The sequence below is a fragment of the Mus musculus genome, chromosome 14 (assembly GCF_000001635.26).
Source record: "Mus musculus strain C57BL/6J chromosome 14, GRCm38.p6 C57BL/6J".
NCBI lineage: Eukaryota > Metazoa > Chordata > Mammalia > Rodentia > Muridae > Mus > Mus musculus.
In genome coordinates, this window is record NC_000080.6 from 69,814,316 (window position 1) to 69,827,124 (window position 12,809).

The window sequence follows — 12,809 nt, forward strand, 5'->3', positions numbered from 1 at the left end:
CACATGTGAGGCAGTGTTCATGACCTGAACCTCCAGATGGGACTACCCAACCCTGGCTCCCTTCCAGCCTTGGCTCTAACTCCTTACAGTTTTTTCTGGCCTTCAGTTTCTTGTCTAGGACTAGGTGAATGGCTGATGTCCCCCACCACCAAGCACACCTCCACCCCCCAGCCCTCTCTCCCCATTTTTTTAAAATTCTGGAGTGTGATCTTATGTAGCTTTGTAGGCCACCATCGAGGGCCAGTGTGGTTTCAATGGCTGGAGGGGGAAAGAAAGCAGAGAAGTAGGCTCTGTAGCCTCTTCAGGCTCTGTAGCCTGGGGCCTCTCTCAGGCCATTCTGGGTGGGACTGGAGCTGTTCTCCCCTCACAGAGTCCATAGTATAAGGAAGCAGTTGACTCTCCAGGCTGCAGCCCTTAACTCGGTGTACACTTGGCCAGTGAGGACCAGCTGTTGATCTGAACATTCCAGAAGAGAAAGTGTGGCCCGGGGTTAGGGCGAGGAGGACAAGATAGACACGTTCCTGAACTTAGTGCCTGAGACCAAAGTGAATGCAAACACGGTCAATGAGATTCTTAAATGGGCGCTTTAGAAAGCCCTTCCTAGCCATATAGATTTTTAAACTAGGCCCGTGGCCCTCTCTGCCTTAGCCTATGTCCGGGGTATCCCACTATAGCTGCCCAGCAGGGATACTTGCAAGCCCCAAGGAGCCTCAGGCTCAGGCCTGATCTCTGTGCTATCCCTTCTAGAGACCAAAAGAGCCTCTCACTCAGCTACTACTGCACAACTCGGGGCAGGAGTGGGGGTGTTTGCTGAAAGCCTGCAAGCTCTTGGTCAGCTGGGAAAGGGAAGAGAAACAAATTGTAAGGGTTCAGGGCAGGAAAGGGGGAGAATTAGAATCTGGGCTGTTGATTTGTTTCTTCTGGGGTCCAAAGATTCTATTGCCTAAAGGATTGCGAGTTCCCAAAGTGTGGAAGGCCATCCAGGGCTTGGGAGAGTCAGAAGATACAAATCTATCCCAAAGTCTGGAAACAATGGAGCATGTGAGGCACAGGCAGGGGCCCTAAGAATTAAGAGAGGCAGGAGGAGATCAGATGAAGACCAAGATGGCCCATCCCAACCTATGGCCCCTTTGATGAATAAGAAGTCAATGGCCCAGGGAAGTTGGGGATGATATGGTGTCTGCTTGCCCCATTCCTTACATACCTTCCCTCCCACCCAGGCTAGAGTCACAAGGAAAGAACGGAACCCAGGTCTGTGCTGGCCATTGGATACTAGCCATACTTCCGCTGGTGACATCCACAGCAAGAAAATGTCCTTTGTCTCCTATTCTAATCTGGCAGCCGCAGGTAGCTGCTGGACCGCAGTCCAAAGGATGCTACAGGCTGACAGATCCAGCACCAGGCTCCTCAGCCACCCACTCTTTGTCCTCATATGTCACCTTTCATAAGAGACCAACACTAAGAGTGGAGGAGCCGGGCTGAGAGAACACTTTCCCTTTCTCCAGTACAGTGCCAAGGGGCATAAACTTACCTGCTGTGTCTCCTTAAGGGTCCAGCTGGCCTGTCACTATTTCTTGTCGGTAGACAGTGGTGAACTGGGCCAGGTTGTTGGGAGGGGACGTGTTAAGAAACAGCAGACCCATTGGACTTTAAGGCTGGGATCCAACTCCTAGCCTATGAGAAATCAGGTAAGTGCTCTGGTAACCAGGAGCATGGCCTGGAGGCTGACTTCTTGCTCTTACACCCTCACCCCACCCTACCCCACCCTACCCCACTCCACCCCGTCCCCACCTCTAGACCCAGGATAAACTACCTGTTCCTGCTTTTGTTCAAGTGAGGGTTCCTCGTGCCTGGCCTAGCTTCTCCCTCCCTTGGAGCCCTATTCAGCTGCCCTCAGATTCCTGGTAGGACTTGGCCTTCCTCCTGGGTCCCTGGTGACTCACACTGCTTTGGAATTTCACTCACCCGGTGTTTTCTGCCACACTTCCTGAGAGCCTGGTCTGGTATCAGTGAATGGGCCTTACTGTAACAGCAACCCCACCAGCGGTTATTTGTCTGCCTGAACTCCGGGCGATAGAGGTGGGGAACAGGAAGTCGGCCAGAGAAACCAGGTGGGGACCAGGAGGCTTTGCTCAGCCTGGTTTTACCTGCACACAGGTGGAGAACCGCAGGAAAGCTAAGGATTAGCATGGTTGCCCAGGAAACGGAAGACAGAAAACCTAAACTGGCCACCAGGTTTCTTTCTAAGTATGTGTTTCTGAGGGCTCGAGCTGTCCTCAAACTCTAGCAATCCTCCTGCCTCATCCTTCCAGGGGCCAGGGTTGCAGGTCTGAAGGCTTCTGGGAATGGATTTCCGGGCCTCAGTTTATCATTTGGCAGGTCTTAAAGGTTGGAAGGCTCCAGATGTAAATGCTGATTGTGGGAAGGCCTCTGCACGGTTGAACCCTTCCAAATGGACCTGTCCCCACAGACGCACAGCTGTGCCCGCGTTCTGATCACATGATGCTGTTGAGGATCACGTGATGCTGTGGAGCTTTAGGAGATGGGGCCTAGATGGCAGAAGTAGGTCACAAGGGACAGGACTTTGAAGATCATTGTCCGCCCCTGGTTCCATCGGTCTCTGATTCCTGGTACACTGTGGTATGAAGGGTCTTATGCTCATTATGGATGTAGCCAGTGGGGTATAGCTAGTAGCCAATGGCCAGCACAAACCTGAGTTCTGTTCTTTCCTTGTAACAGTGGCCATGATGGAAGGGGAGGTATGTATGGGATGGGGCAAGCAGGCACCATATCCTCCCCAACTTCCCCAGACACAGCGACCACCATGGACCCTGTCATGATGGACTGAAAGCCAAAATATGTGCTTCCTCCTTTAAGGTGTTCTATGAGGCATTCTGTCAGTGACATAAAATATATATATTCATATTTATAATAATATAAAAATATATGTTTCATTTTGAATAATATGTGAGGGGTTGGACCCGGGTGGGATTTAGGAAAACAGAAGGGGGAGGGGACATGGCTGCCACCACAGGGTGGGAGGGGGCAAATGGAAGATCTGAATTTACTCCCAGCTTCCCTGGTTTCTGCATGTGCGTGCGTGCGTGCATGCGTGCATGTATGTGTGTGTGTGTGCACACTCGTGTGCTTGTGTGTGTGTGTGTGGTGTGATATGCATGTGTAGGGGGGACATACAGAGGCCAGGGGCCACTGTCTAGTGCTGGGGTTACAGATATGCACTGTCACACCCAGCTTTTCAATGCTCGTGTTGCCATGATTACACAGCAAGCGCTTTACCACAGGACCATCTCTGGCCCCTGCCGTTCTGTGTTCACCACAAGCTGAAGCCAAACTAAAGGCTGAGCACCCAGCAGCGCCACACTCTTAGATTTCAGCTCCCGAACTGTGAACCGGTGTAAACCTCTTTGCCTTATACATTTCCCAGGCCTAGGTATTTTATTATGGAGACCAAAATAGACTAAGACGGTCTCTACCCACACAAGATTTTTTTTTCAAGTTAAGAAACCTTTAAGCAGATAAAAGCATGCCAGGGACAAGCTGGTTTATGGGTTTAAGTCTTAAGTCAAATTGTCAGAATTCAAATCAAAGGTATGCTCCTTACAGGTTTTGGATAAGCTTTTGGTTTTCTTCTATGGCTATTAACATTTTTAACAGGTATAAAATATAATACATAAAACATTACATGTGTAGAGACACAAACAATTGCAGAGGCCTTTTTCTTGTCTTGTCTTTTTTTTTCTTTTCCTTTTTAAAAAAGATTTATTTATTGTATTTAGTTCACTGTAGCTGTCTTCAGACACCCCAGAAGAGGTTGTCAGATCTCATTACGGATGGTTGTAAGCCACCATGTAGTTGCTGGGATTTGAACTTAGGAACTCTAGAAGAGCAGTCAGTGCTCTTAACCGCTGAGCCATTTCTCCAGCCCCAGCCTTTTTTCAACTTTAAAAGTATAATATAATCCTAGTTTGGAGTGGTGGCACACACTTTAGTTCCAGCACTCAGAGGTAGAGGCAGGCAGATCTCTGTGAGTTCAAGACCACTTTGGTCTACATAGTGAGTTCTAGGACAGCCAGGATTACATAGAGAGACCTTTTCTCAATAACTGCCACCCACCAAAAAAAAATACCCCAGTATAATGTAATCTGTATAATTCATGAGAAAAGCTATATACTATCCTTGATTATCCTATTTCTCCACCATCTTCCCCTCCCTGTCTCCTCCTCCCTCCATTTCTACTGCTAACTTCTCCAACAGAGAAACTCTTGTTATATAATATGGGTTTGTCCTTTCATTGATGATTTTTAAATCACTTGCATTGTATTGTGTGTGAACCCCTAAATAACATGCAACGTGGAATTACTTGCTTTGTGTTAATTTCTGCCTTCATCTTTTGGGTGAGTGTGGGCGTGGGGGTAGGGGTGGGGTCAGGGGTGACAGGCATGGAACCCAGCCAGGTCCTCCAGACTCACCACATGCTCTGCCATTGAGCTATATACTCTTAGCCTACCTACTTGTTGGTAATTTTTGAGTTATTGTTCGTACGCCATGTTAGACTTGTTTTATTCGTTCAGCCCTATGTTCGTAGCTATGGCTCTTCATTTTTGCTACAGTATGCTACTCCTCAGCTATAGCAGGACCGGGCTGTTCCTTTTCTTTGGACATTCTTGTGCTTAATCTTTCTTGTGCACACATTCAAGCCTTCCTCACTGGGGAAATAACCAGGTTTGGGATTCCTGTGTGATGGAGAGTGTGCGCGTTCAACTCCACAAGAGAAGACGAAAGCACCTTCCCAGGTGGTTTCTAAAAGGTCCCAACCAGGCACAACAGCGAGTGCCTGTAATTCCAGTACTTGAGATGCTAAGGCAGCAGGATTTTTGAATTCTAATGAAAACTAGGCTATACAGCGAACTCTCTCTCAAAAACGAAAATAAATAAATGAAAAATAAAATTTTCAGCTGCTTCCTGTTCTCATCTCCACATGGGTTTTTAGATATGACCTTAGACCTTTCTTTTGAGGTTCATAGTGGTGTCCCAGTTGTACCATCTATGGTTCGCCAATTACTAACAAGACCAAAAAATATTTCCCTATGTCTTGGTACATTGTGTTTCTTTGTCTGTGAGACGCCCATCTCTGTCCTTTGCACATACACACACACACTTTTTGACACTATCATTTCCTTGTCTTCTGTTGTTTATATATTCTCGGGTCTTTTTTTTTTTGTTGTTGTTGTTCATTTTTTAAATATATGTGAATGTGAGCTTCTATGAGTATATGTGCATCATGTATGTGCGAGAGCCCATAGAGGCCACAAAAGGGTGTTGGTTTCTCTGGAATTGGAGGTGCAGGTGATTGTGAGCTACTGTGTGGATCCTAGAAACCAAACCTGGGTCTACTGCAAGAGGAGCTAGCCACCCCCCCTCACTTTTTGAGATGGGTTTCTCTGTGTAACTCTGGCTGTCCTGGAACCCACTATGTAGACCAGGCTGGCCTCAAACTCATGAGATTCCCCTGCTTCTGCTTCCTGAGTGCTAGGATTGAAGTGTCACCAGTGCCTTGCGAGGAGCTAGTACTCGTAAACACTGAAGCATCTCTCCCACCTCCATCTCTCCTTGCCCCACCCCCACCCCTTTTTTCCAGTCTCACTGTATAGCCCTGGATGGCCTGGAATTTGATATGTAGACCAGACTGGTCTCAGACTCTGAGATCTGCCTGCCTTTGCCTCCTGGACAAGGTGCTGGGAGTAGGGTCTATACCACCACACCCTCTGACCTTATCCAATTCTAAGCATGACAAATGTGCTCTCCTGGGCGGTGAGGAGTTTTAGGACTTTCCCCTTGTGTCTTTGGAAGAACAGAACTCCTTAATTAAATTGCTGTTGAGTTTATCAAACAGCCTTTCCAGGTAGTGCTTTTCTGTCTTAATTGAGAAGCAGTTCCTTACCCCAAGGTGACAAATTGGGTTGTCTCTGTTTTCTCCTCGGGTGCCAAGTCCTGCTTTTCTTCTCAGAGCTTTTCTGTGTGTGATATTTAAACATTGAGAGGGGTTTCTTGCTTGTTTTTGTCCTTAAGAAAAGCAGTATTTTATTTGAAAATGATTTTCTTTTTCTGGGCCTATAAAGTTGGCTCGGCATTTGCCAGGCAAGCCTGACTACTGAGTTTAATCACTGAAGCTCATTTCAAAAGCCAAATAGCCAGATGTGATGCTGTCCATGTGTAATCCCAGCACTTCTATCAAGCTGACAGAGACAGGAGACTCTCCCGGAAGCTCTAGGCTGGTTAGCATGCAGTAGCAGAGCCACAGAAACAGGACAATGGGCTACAAAGAAGTGGTGTGTGTGTGTGTGTGTGTGTGTGTGTGTGTGTGCACTTTCAAAGGAAATAAGTCAAAACTAAGATAAAAACAAAAAAAACTATTTTTTTTTCTGTGCTTCAAAAATAAATCAGTGTCACGGTGTTTCACAAGCGAAAGGCCCTGGGTTCTATCTCCATTACCAAAAGAGAAACAACAATAACTTTAAATGAATAATACTTTCCTGGTTCCATAGAAACATATAAATGAAAGAAAAGGGCCTCAAAAAACACGGAAAGCAGAAATATTACAGAAATGGTCGTCACCACTACATATGGAAACAGGAACTCTGGAAATCGCCGGGACACTGTGCATAGAGCTGTCTTCATTTCCTTTTTACTCTATAAGTTCATAGTAAACACTTAGAAAATAGAAGAAAAACTAGCAGGCTTCATATTGCTCTGAGAGTTAAATATTTCTTCCAACATCCTCATTGCTTACCCAGGAGCAAAGCTCTCCATTGGCGAGAAGGGAGGATATTCCAGATTGCAGATACCACTCCCATTTGAAAAACCTCCTAGCCATGGCCATGGTGAAGAAGAGACTCTGACTGCTTCCTATTGTCAAGGTGTATCTCTAGGGGACCCTCCTTGGCCCAGCATAATTCCAAAGAAGCTGACTCAAGTTTCAGGAAAAAAATTTTATACTGTTGAATATTTAATGGACACAATCAGAGTATGTGAATTCAGTAATTACTTTAGGTGGTGGTAGGGATAGAACCCAGGACCTTGCTCATGCTGGGCAAGTTTCTACCACTGAGATACATTTCCATCCCTGGCACTGCCTGTTAGAGTTAAAGTCTGGTCACTTTCCCTCTTTAAGGCAGGAAACAAAAACATAGTCTACAGCTATGATCAAATGTTTTCTTTGTGTTTAACTAGAGTTAAACCAACAGACTCAAAAATTTTTGCCACTTTCAAAAATCTATCCCACTCTTAAAAATTGTGTGTATACTTGAGTATGTGTGTACTGCGTGAGTGCAGTGTGCCAGAAGAGGCCAAGAGAGGTCAGGAGAGGGCCAGGAGAGGGCCAGGAGAGGGCAGGAGAAGCTAGGAGAGGGCCAGGATGGGTCAGGAGAGGCCAGGAGGGGGCAGGAGAGACCAGAGAGGCCAGAAGGGGCCAGGAGGGGCCAGGAGAGGGCCAAGGAGGGGCCAGGAGAGGCCAGGAGGGGCCAGGAGAGATCAGGAGGGGCCAGGAGGGGCCAGGAGAGACCAGGAGGGGCCAGGAGGGGCCAGGAGAGATCAGGAGGGGCCAGGAGGGGCCAGGAGGTGGCAGGAGAGACCAGGAGGGGCCAGGAGAGACCAGGAGGGACCAGGAGGGGCCAGGAGAGATCAGGAGGGGCCAGGAGGTGGCAGGAGAGACCAGGAGGGGCCAGAAGGGGCCAGGAGAGGCCAGGAGAGGCCAGGAGGGGCCAGGAGGGGCCAGGAGAGGGCCTGGGATTCCCTGGAGCTGGAGTTACAGGGAAGCTATTGGAGTAAGCTATGGTTCTAGGAACCGACCTTGGGATCTCTGCAAGAGCAGTGGATGCTGTTAACCACTGGCACATCTCTCCAGCCCCACTCTGTCCTCACTCACACACACACACACACACACACACACACACACACACACACACACACACACTTTAAGCTGTGGTACCTGCACTGTTTCATTGGATTGGTACCAGGCAGGCTGCCCATCAACACAAACTCCACCTTTCCCTATTCTGGCTCATGAGTAGCAGGCAGAGCCCATCTGTCAGGTCCCTGTGGTTTCTAAAGTGATGCCGGAGATGCCTGACCATCCAGTGTCTCAGCCACAGGGCTGGAGTTAACATTCTGCCCTAGTACAGCTTGGGACTAGAGGTGTCCTCCAAATACTTATGTAGAAATACAATCTGTATGGGTCTGGCGAGATGGTCTATCAATTAAGTGAACTAGTGGCTCTTCCAGGGACCAGGGTTTGATACCCAACACCCACATGGCAGCTCATTGTAGTCCAGGGGATCTGAAGGTCTCTTCTGGCCTCCGGGGGTACAAAGCACATACTGTGGTGTGTAGACACCCATATAGAAAAAAAAAAAAATAGAATCATGAGGGAGCGGGGAAAATCTGAACTGAGAAAAATGGTTAAGTCACAAGATCCCATCCATACAAGTCGGATTCGTGTCCCAAAATGAGTGAGGGGGCTTACTTTCGAGTTACTTCGAGGACACAGCCAGAATAACGAGACATCTAAGCCAGGACAGGCTGAACAGGTGTGTAATCGCTGAAGCAAACGTTCAAGGCCAGACAGGGCAATTTAGTTCAAAAGAAAACGTTAAGAAAGCCTGAGTTGTAGCCACGTGAAAAGGGAGCTAGATTGAGCTTCTAGTGAGAGAAAAACAAAATTCTGACAAAATCGGCCGGTGCACTGGGATCTCACGCACTTTCCAGCTTGCGGCCTGTGGGCAAACGATAAATGTTTATACATATATCGTTCATGGACCTATTTCCCTCTCTCTCTCCCGCCTCCCTTCCTCCCTTCCCCCTCTCTGCAATACTGCCCAGGACCCAGTGCTCTCTGTTTCTGGAGACAGCCACCACCTATGGGGGATGGGGGGCGGGGGGGAGAGAGGATGTGCGGGGGGGGGGGGGGGAGGGCGCAGGGGACTTTGAGAACCCAATGAAGAGGCATGGGGCTCGAGGTCGAGTGCTGAGGTTCAGGCAGACTGTGGTACTTGGGCAGAAAGTGGTGCAGACGCTGAGGCCCGGGGCGAGAGCAACCAGCAAGGCCGCTGCAGCTAGCACTCAGCTAACTCGGCTCCGGGCCAAGGAGAGGCCAGGAGCTGGCACTGGCGGTGTGTGTGAGCTGGCCGCTGTGCAGCGTGAGCTCTGCAGGGCAAACTCGGGGTGGGCTTTGCAGACCAGCCCCTGCCTGCTTATCCATTCTAGCCTTGCCCAAACGAGGCCAAGGGGCCTGAGCTGGCCACTGCTTAAAGGTTCCCGGTAGAGATCCGGTGGCTTTCTCAAATGACTGTGGTTGGCGAAAGAATCAACTCTAAAAAAAATCAGACAACTTGAACAGTCTCGAGGGGCCTGCCCTACCTAGTCAGCTCCAGATAAGCAAAGGATTGATTGGGGGATGAGAGGGTGGGAGGGGCTTCCTGCTGCACTGGAGGGTTCCACACTGGGACCAGCTGACTGCACCTCCTCTTAACTCCCACAACCCAGCTTTTAAAATAATTGTCGCCACAACCCGACTTAAAGAGCCAATTCCCCGCAACTGTGTTTGCAGAAACTCCTGTCTCTAAGAATTACAGAACTCCTTATGCCAGGCATTTATGATTTGCGTATAAAAGAAAATGAGACCGCTGCAAGGAAAAAAAAAAAAAAGAAAGAAAGAAAAGAAAAAGAAAGCAGCTTTAGCTTTAAGCTTTACAACAGATAAAAGATGATACCAGGAAAAAGCTGACCCAGAGCATTTTAGCGTTTTCTTTTGTTTGGCTGAAGCTAAAAGAGAAAGTTAAATTAGGAGATGTGAGCAAACTTTAAAAATATTGGTTTAGGGTGACAGGGTATGGGGTCTGGGTGCATTTAACAGTAATCAAATTGAAACACCCACGTTGTAACCTGGGACTCAGGTGTTTCTAGGTGTCACACAAAGCTGTAGGGAGATTAGATTCCTTGGAATGTAGAGCCAAAATTTTAAATATCTACAGAGTTTGTTTGGTGAAAAAACTTGGCACTGGACATCGGTGGAGCACTGTACTTTGAAGACAGCTAGGATAACAATCTAAATTGTGCTGGTTAAATGAACCGACTCTTCTGTCTTTTTCAAAATTACGAAGGAATTTGGTGATTAAATGAATTCTTTTTTTTTCTCTTCACACTGGAAGAAAATAGCCAGGTTTTTCACTGTTTCTCCTTATAAATATTCTAATGTGACAACTGAGCATTTAAACCTCCGGGGATTTAATGTACTAGTAAATTATTTAGGCAAATTAAAAATAGGCAAAGAACATGCAAATATGATTCATTAGAAAGGAATTAAATATAGAAACATTTAAAAATGTTTTACCTTGGGCCTTCTGGGACAAGCTTACCTCCTTGGGAGGCTCAGGTGAGAAGCTCTCCAGTCCAAGGGATACCTAGGTTACAGGATGAGTTTTAGGCCGGCTTGGGCAACTTAGCAAGTCCTTGTTTCAAACTGAAAAGTAAAAAGAAGGCTGGGAGATATAGAGCAATGGTAGGGTGCGTGCCCAGCGTGCCTGAGGCCCTGGGTTCCTGGCATCTCCGAACTGAAAACAGAAGTGAAAATTAGATTAACCCTTCCCCCATCCCCACCCCCAGTGTGAGACTACTACCCTGGGCCTTGTCTGTGGGAAGAAAGTGTTCAGCCCTAGATAAGCTATCAAACCAATAAGAAACTCCCTCCATCCCACCGCTTGATGGTAGAGCTTGAACCCAGGACCTCAGCATGCTAAATAACAATGCTTTTGTGATCGCAGGGAAGTGGTGGTGTGCTTGGGAGGCAGGGGCAGGAGGATCTCTGTAAAGTCACAGCCATCCGGGTCTACAGAGCAGTTCCAGGACAGCTCAAAGTACACAGAGGAACCCTATCTCAAAAGAAAAAAGAAAAGAAAAGAAAAGAAAAGAAAAGAAAAGAAAAGAGGGGGAGGGGAGGGGAGGGGAGGGGAGGGGAGGGAAGGGAAGGGAAGGGAAGGGAAGGGAAGGGAAGGGAAGGGAAGGGAAGGGAAGGGAAGGGAAGGGAAGGGAAGGGAAGGGAAGGGAAGGGAAGGGAAGGGAGGAAGTTAGGAAGAAGGAAAGAAAGAATACAGAATGCTTTGACTTTTGTGGGACCTGGAGAGACAGGCTCAGGGGCTGAGAACACATACTGCTCTTGCAGAGGACCTGGGCTTAGTTTCCAGAGCCCTTATAGGGCATGGAAACTCACATGATCATATACACACATAAATATGCACAAACACATAATTAAATAAAATACATCTTTTTAAAAACAGAATGTGTTTGTGTTTGTTTGTAAAGTATAGTTTTACTATGTAGACTAAGCTGGACTTGAACTCCTGATTGTCCTGTCTCTGTTTCCCAAGTACTTGGCTATGGTGTAAACATGAGAAAGTTAAAACATTCTTAAATGATAATATTCTACTCCCTTTGCTTGGTGGGACTATAAATTGGCAAAATTTATCTGGAAAATATTTAGGTGATATATGTAGAGCCCCAGAGTTACTATAAAGGTTATTTAAGTCTCTAACCACTTTATGAACCAGCTACTGAAAGATCCTGGCAGAATGTAAAAGGACACAGAAGCCCTGAAATTGGCAAGATAGACATCAGTGTTAGCAGAACTAGCTTCACTGATTTAGAAAAATAGAGGTGCACAATGCTCTGGCCACTCCTTGAACCTGTGTGTCTGCCAATGTTCTAACCAGGTGTGTGCCCATTGCTACACCTTCATTAGACTCTTTCCTTGTACCCCTCCCATACCCATTTCTTGAGAATAGACATTGTTTAGATCTGGAAATCCCCTAATCTCCCCCTTCTCCTTTCCCCCCTGAGGGCCTATAAAAACTGGGACCTCTTTCCCCTCGAGGACGACTCCTCTACCCCTGCGTGGGATATGAGTCGTCCCCAGAGCTCTGGCTTTCCCTGAATAAAGCCTCATGTGGTTTGCAACAAGCTTGGTCTGTTGTGAGTTCTTGGGTGTCCGCTATTGTCCTGAGGCCTGAGCGAGGGGCTCCTTTCGGAGTCTTTCACTACTTCTATTTTTTTTAATGGAATATTTTATTTATTGTTTATTTATTTATTTATTTGTTTGTTTGTTTGTTTGTTTGATGTGTTATGAGTACACTGTAGCTGTCTTCATGCACACCAGAAGAGGGCATCAGATCCCATTACTGATGGTTGTGAGCCACCATGTGGTTCCTGGGAATCGAACTCTGGACTTCTGGAAGAGCAGTCAGTGCTCTTAACCCCTGAGCCATTCCTCCAATCCATACTTCTATTTTTTTTCTCTTGAGTTATAATATATTCTTTTTAAAATTAGGTATTTTCTTATTTTACATTTCAAATGCTATCCCAAAAGTCCCCCCTGCCTCACTCCCCTACCCACCCACATACTTCTATTTTTAATTTTTTTTGTTTTTGTTTTTGTTTTTCGAGACAGGGTTTCTCTGTGTAGCCCTGGCTGTCCTGGAACTCACTCTGTAGACCAGCCTGGCCTTGAACTCAGAAATTCACCTGCCTCTGCCTCCCAAGTGCGGGAATTAAAGGCTTGCGCCACCACGCCCGGCTAATTTATTTTATTTTATTAGTGAATAGGTGTTTTACCTGCATGGATATCTGTGCAGTGTGTGAATGCAGGTCCTTCAAAGCCCAGAAGAAGGCATCAAATACCCTGTTCCTGGAGTCACAGTTGTAAGCTGCCATGTGGGTGCCTGGTCCTTAGAGCTTGGACC

General features: G+C 47.1%; 1 protein-coding gene across 1 annotated transcript in view; it reads right to left on the reverse strand.

Moving 5' to 3' along the window:
* The window catches only part of Rhobtb2 (Rho-related BTB domain containing 2), a 39,858-nt gene extending 29,326 nt beyond the window's left edge, over positions 1-10,532 (reverse strand). Inside the window, exons 1-4 of the mRNA XM_017316022.2 lie at positions 10,434-10,532; positions 5,963-6,035; positions 1,966-2,147; positions 1,532-1,674 (exon numbers count right to left, since the gene is read on the reverse strand). The gene's annotated coding sequence lies outside the window, so the exon portion shown is untranslated. The remainder of the gene's footprint in view (positions 1-1,531; positions 1,675-1,965; positions 2,148-5,962; positions 6,036-10,433) is intronic.
* Between the last annotated feature and the right edge of the window lie 2,277 nt (positions 10,533-12,809).